Source organism: Zalophus californianus, chromosome 4 (genome assembly GCF_009762305.2).
Source record: "Zalophus californianus isolate mZalCal1 chromosome 4, mZalCal1.pri.v2, whole genome shotgun sequence".
In the NCBI taxonomy this organism is placed as follows: domain Eukaryota; kingdom Metazoa; phylum Chordata; class Mammalia; order Carnivora; family Otariidae; genus Zalophus; species Zalophus californianus.
Genome location: NC_045598.1, coordinates 24,853,910 through 24,860,472, shown reverse-complemented (window position 1 = coordinate 24,860,472; position 6,563 = coordinate 24,853,910). Strand labels below are relative to the sequence as shown.

Sequence of the window (6,563 nt, the reverse complement as noted above, 5' to 3'; positions counted from 1 at the left end):
ATTTCTCTAATGACTGATGATGTTGAGCATCTTTTCACTCACTCCTTGGCTATTTGTATGTCTTATTTGAAGAAATACCTATCCAGATCCTTTGCTTATTTTTAAATTGGGTCATTTGGTATTGTTGAGTCAGAAGACCTTTTTATATATTCTAGTTAAAATTCCTTTAACCAACATGCGATTCACAAAATCTTTCTTCTATTCTGTGGGTTGTGTTTTCACTTGGTACATTCTTCAGGGCAAGAATTCTAGTAGTGGGGCACCTGGGTGGCTCAGTTGGTTAAGCGACTGCCTTCGGCTCAGGTCATGATCCTGGAGTCCCGGGATCGAGTCCCACATCAGGCTTCCTGCTCAGCAGGGAGTCTGCTTCTCCCTCTGACCCTCTTCCCTCTCGTGCTTTCTATCTCTCGTTCTCTCTCTCTCTCAAATAAATAAATAAAATCTTTAAAAAAAAAAAAAAAGAATTCTAGTAGTGGCCTCCTGACTCATCACCTTCATGCTTGTGCCAGAGTTAGCAGCTACTCCGGGATCTTGTTCTAGGAGTCATTCCTGGAGGTTTATCCCAGAACCCACTCCTCCAGCCCTTCCAACTATTTCTTTGAACATAGGATTCCCTGTATTAAGTCCTTTTCTGCTTGAAATAATTAGAGCAGTTTTTCTTTCCTGCAACGGAGCCCTGACTGATAAATAGCACAACTTGAGACCTTCCAGCAAGGATATGACATAGCATTTTGCCAGACCTGATGGGCAACCACGCTATAATAATAATAAATTCCTGGAAAGTCAGATTTGGAAGCACCTTTGAAGATCAACTGGTCCAACCCTTTCATTTGTCAAACAGAGAAGCAAATTGAGACATAATGTGGAAGACATACAACCCATGAAGCTGAGTGCCCACAGTTCCCACAGCCTTCTCCCAAGGCCAGTGGACCTGAGCTGATCTTGCTTCACAAAATCTGTGATCTAGGTCATGTAAATCCAATGAGGCCAGCCCTGCCAACCTTCCTGCCGCTGACTGGACACAGGATTTGGGCCCAAGCCAAATGCCGCCATGAACAACCTAGATGCGACAGAAGCCAACCGCCTGTGTGAGACTGCCCAGTATGGGAGACGTAAGTGCTAAAGGACACCCAGAGCACATCACCACGTCATTGTTCCTGTTCTCCAGGGACCTAGTGGGCTGCTAATGTGGCTTCCTCCCTGTCCTTTCCCTAGCCCCCATTACTGAAAGTCAGCTGAGCTTGGCTCTTCCTTGCCCACCTGAAGAAGCTCATGCATATACACAAACATAGCCACTGGTTTTCTGTGGATCACAGCTAGATTTAAAAAAAGGGCGGGGGCGCCTGGGTGGCTCAGTCGCTGAGCGCCTGCCTTCGGCTCAGGTCATGATCCCAGGGTCCTGGGATCGAGCCCCACATCGGGTTCTCTGCTCAGTGGGAAGCCTGCTTCTCCCTCTCCCACTCCCCCTGCTTGTGTTCCCTCTGTCACTGTGTCTCTCTCTGTCAAATAAATAAATAAAATGTTAAAAAAAAAAAATCAGGCCACAAACGCAGATCTGGAATTCCAGACCTTATGCTCTTTCCACTTGGACAAGACTGTGCAACATGAGAGCGGGGGGCCTCCTGAATGTGGAGGGACTAGAGGAGGCTGCTGGCTCTGTGGGGTTGAATTCTGAGGCCCAAGTTGTCATCAGAGGGATCCAGCAAGAGCAGGATAATGGCCCCTCGTCTTAGCCTGCACTGGAGATGCTGCTTCGCTTTTCTTCAGTGGGTCTGCCTTTGCGAGTGGCTTGGGATAGAGTTCTAGATGCATGTACTGCTTGGCCATTCCTGAGGCCCCTGCCTTTGAGGAAGTCCATTCGTTGCTCACTCTATGTGGACAGGGGCTCTGCTCAGACTCTGTGCTTGGATATAGAAAGTGACACCCAGAGACAGACCCAGGCCACGGGGATGGGAAATCACCAAGGAAAAAATGGCACTGGAAACCATAGATGTGAATGAGAGGAGAGCTGGCTTTCTCTTCCCAGAAACATTTCACTGATGAGAGCAGCAAAAGGAGCAACCAGAGAAAGGGGAGGGGAGCCAGGAGGGAACAAAACACGGGAAGCCAAATGCAGGGAGAAGTCCAGGAAGGCAAGCATGGTGAGCTGACACGTGGGGCAGGTCAAGCTGGCCGGGACCTGGGTTTGTTACATGGGAAGTAATTGCTAACTTCAGAGAGAGCCATTTTGGAAGACAGCGGTGGTAGAGAACGGATTTCCTTTAGTTGACGTGTGTGTGAGTGGCCAGGGAGGAGGGAGAGATGGTAGACAATTCTCTCCTAAGAAGGGGAGATTTTTTTAGTAGAAGAGACTCGTGCATGTTTGGAGGCTCAGGAGAAAATAGGGAGAGAGAGGAAACAATTTCATGGCGCTCTGCCTCTAGAAGCCAGAGGGACAAAATCAGGCGCAGGCAGAGGGTTTGGCTGTGGACACAGAAGGGGCACCTCCCCCCTCAGCTTGGAGGGACATGAAGACGACCATGAGATTGAGGGTCCTTCCTGAAGGGGCTAATCTTCCCCCTGAGAAGATATACAGTGCCTTCGACAGAACAGGTGGCTGATAAATAAATACCAGTCCTTCCTGCCCTCCTTCGCTGCGCGGCTCCAGTCCTCTGAAGCCACACGGGACGTCACTTGGGGCTGTTACAAGGCTAAAGAACTCAGCCAGAGCTGGAGAAATTCAAGGCAATCCCGGACTTTTCTGGAATTCAGAGGAGTAGAGGCTGCTTTCTCCCAAGGCTCCTAAGCTGGGAAAACGAAAGAGAGTGTGGATCTTCCCCTATGGGGACAGATTTCCAAACAACTGAAACCAGACAGAGGAAGGCAGAGCGGAGAAACAGAAGGCAAGAGACAGGGACACCGTGTGAAGAAACACCAGATGACATCGTTTTAGGGCCAGGATCAAACCATGCCTGAAGCCCCTGAACTTTCCTGTACCCTGATGTGACAAATTCTTTCCCCCTATCTGAAGCCCATTTCTGTTAGGTGTCTGTCACCTGTAACTGAAGGAAGTGGGGTGTTGCTGGTGATGATCCTTGACCCACGGAACTGGCAGGGTTGAGGTGGGGTCCGGACAGTGAGGTTTTCCTCACCCCAGGCCAGGAGGTCAGCATGCCCTGCAATGTAGCTGCTCCAGAAGCTCAGACCATGTACCTAACACAGGTGGGAGCTCAGGGACTTGGTAGAAATCTGTCGGAGGTTGTACGTGTCAGCTGTTTTCCCAAACCTTTAGTTTGTAGTCAAAGATACAGATTTTGCAGACAGAATAATGAATAATAAAAGCTAATATTTCTGAGGCACCCATCCTGTGCCAGGCTCTAAGAGCTTTACACATAGGAATTCACCGAGTCTTCACAGTAACACAGAGAATTAGGTACAATTGTTACTCCCCCATTTTACATTTGAGGAACTGAGGCACAGAACCATTTGCCCAAGGTCACGAAGCTAGACAGGCAAGAGCTACCACTTGAATCCAGGCAGCCTGGCCCCTGATCTTGCGTGCCTACCGCTTTGCCAAGACAGACTGCCTGCAGCCAACACCGTCTGATGGTCATGTGCTTTGCAGGATTGAAAAAGCCTATCTCTTCATGTCAAAGCTAAAGTGAGTGGGAACAAAGGCAGGAAGGCAGGAAACACAGCCGCACCTAAGCCCTTCCTGCCTGTCCCCGCTAACAGGACAGTTACCCGATGTAAAGAGCCTTCCACTGGGATGCAGCCTCATGGTCAGGGTTGCTCCAAGGCAGAGGTGAAGAGGGAGGCCCTGGGCTGAGGACTGGGAGGTCCCGTTGCTGACAGACTCCCCCGGTCTAGATTCAGAGACCACAGTTCACAATTCTTCTGACTTGGTTTTTAACTTGTAGAGTTATCCAAATATGAATAGTCAGAAACCTCCCGCATCTTCTAAGGGAGTGGTTTTGCCAGAGAAACCCAAATCCTGGCCCAAGGAAGCCTGCAGCGATCCACCCCCAGGGCAATGTCTTGGTTCCCAACAATACTAACAGGACATCTTCACAATCCTTCTAAGATGTGGCCACAAAGTTACAACAAATAGGGGAGACACCCCCCCGCCCCGCAACATGGCAGAGCAGACAGACTGGCTTCATTCAACCAAGGCAGGGAATCCTCGCTGTTCTCCCCCTCCAGGATGCAACACACACCGCCGACCATTGGGTGCTGTTTTGTCTCCTCTCCTTTTCCAAAAAAGGGGTGTTTATTTAGAATTCCCTTGTGTTCCCTCCACCAGTGCACCAAGGTATTACGTATGCAACTGATTCACGTTATTGTTTACCTATAGTAGTGTTTCCCAAACATTTTGGTCTCAAGATCCCTTTACACTCTGAAAAATTGAAGACCTGAAAATGCTTTTGTTTATATGGGTTACATTACTGATATTGGCCATATTCCAATTAATATTAAGAGTTTTAGGGACACCTGGGTGGCTCAGTCGGTTAAGTGTCTGCCTTCGGCTCGGGTCATGATCCCAGGGTCCTGGGATGGAGCCCCACATCTGGCTCCTTACTCAGCGGGGAGCCTGCTTTGCCCTCTGCCTGCCACTCCCCCTGCTTGTGCTCTCCCTCTCTCTCTCTGACAAATAAATAAATAAAATCTTTAAAAAAAAAACCCATAAAAATAAAAAATAAAATTAAGAGTTTTAAAAATACATTTATTTATTTAAAAATAAAAATAATAAACCCACTAGTGTTAACATAAACAATACCCTTTTCAGTGAAAAATAACTACATTTTTGAAATCAAAAAAATTAGTGGAAAGAATGACATTGTCTGACAGTTTTGCAAATCTCTTTAATGTCTGGCTTCATAAAAGGCAGCTAGATTCCCATATCTGCTTCTTTACTCAATCTGTTGAGATATGTTGTTTTAGTTGAAGTATATGAACAAAATTCAGCCTCATACAGATATAAAAATGGAAAAAGAAGGATTATTTTTAAAAGCCTTTTCAGATAACTGTGGATATTCCTCTTTCTTTTTTTAAGGGAAGAAAGTGCACACAGTCCCCCACTACCATAAATTATGCAAACAAGTCTCCCACATTTGGGGAAATCAAAAATGTCAGCACACCCAGAGTGCAATAGATGGGTCTCACCCTGGAAAGTCACCTTCATGATCATGGTTTTCCCCTGCTGGGTCAGTCTGGATATTTCTCTTTGATATTATACCAAAACTTAGCAAATGATAGTTGTGTAAAATTTAGTTTCAGTGTGGAATCTGAAACCAGTCAATTTTTCATTAAACTAAAATACATTGGTCTGTCTTGCACTTTGAATGCATCTTTTATCCATGAATGATTTTGTAACACTTGGAACATAGGGTTCAGTGAGCTATACTATACAGAGCTTCCAAATGTCGACATGCTATTTACAATATAAAAAAAATCATACTCGTTAATGTCACCATTGATCTTATCAGAAAATCTTTAAGTGTTGGGAAACTACTAAGCTCACAGTGGTGGATACAAATATTCCCAAAGGCTAATTTTCACTCAAAAACTGAAATTTTATTATTAGCAGCAAATATTGTCCATTTCCCCTTGAATCGATCAGCTCACTTCTTTTAGAGAAAATGTCTGCAAAAATATATATATATATATATTTGCATAATCATGGTGTGTCTTTTGATCCTTCTTTTGAGTAGAAATGGTATTGAACTTGCAACTAGCAGCTAGTTCAGCTTGCAACTCAAACAATACAAGTGCTTTTCCTGAGACAACCATGCTACTTAGGCATCTAGCAGAATTCTTCCCACTCTGTCAAAATATTTAAAAGAAGTATACTCAAGGGTAGAGATTTAATACAGTTAATAGTTTTTACTGTTTTATCAAGTCATTCTTTTTTATGATTTTATTTATTTATTTGAGAGAGAGTGAACACAAGCAGGGGCAGAGGGAGAAGCAGGCTCCCCACTGAGCAGGGAGCCCTTGGAGGGGGGGCTCGATCCCAGGACCCTGGGATCATGACTTGTGCTGAAGGAAGACGCTTAACTGACTGAGCCACCCAGGCGCCCCTTATCAAGTCATTCTTAAGCGAAATTGCTGTATTTATTTCCTTTGCTGTGTGGACAGGGCAAGGAGGAATACACTGACCACAAGTGTAACTGGAGCTGTGCCTCAATTTACCCTAAGGGGCCAGCTATTCTACCTGCCATCACTTTCCCACCACCAAAAAGGGCAAAATAACATCTTAGTATATTATGAAAATAGTTTTGACTTCACAGAGCCTCTGAAAAGCTCTTGGAGATGCTCAGGGGTTTATAGACCACACTTTGAGAAGCACTGATTTTTTTTTTTTTTTTTTTTAAGTAGGCTCCATGCCCAGTGTGGAGCACAATGCAGGGCTTGAATTCACGACCCTGAGATCAAGACCTGAGCTGAGATCAAGAGTCAGGTGCTTAACCGACCAAGCCACCCAAGTGCCCCACTGTTTCTTTAAATCGCCTTGGTACCCTTGTCAAAAACCAATTGACCATGCACATATTTTTATTTCTGGTTTATTTCTGGTTTCTTTATAT

The 6,563-nt window shown here is 45.5% G+C and overlaps 1 non-coding gene across 1 annotated transcript; it reads right to left on the bottom strand.

The window, feature by feature from the left end:
- Nucleotides 1-5,031: 5,031 nt before the first annotated feature.
- On the bottom strand, nt 5,032-5,191 carry LOC113917783. Its single transcript, XR_003518355.1, has one exon. It is a non-coding gene; the product is annotated as a U1 spliceosomal RNA (small nuclear RNA).
- Between the last annotated feature and the right edge of the window lie 1,372 nt (nt 5,192-6,563).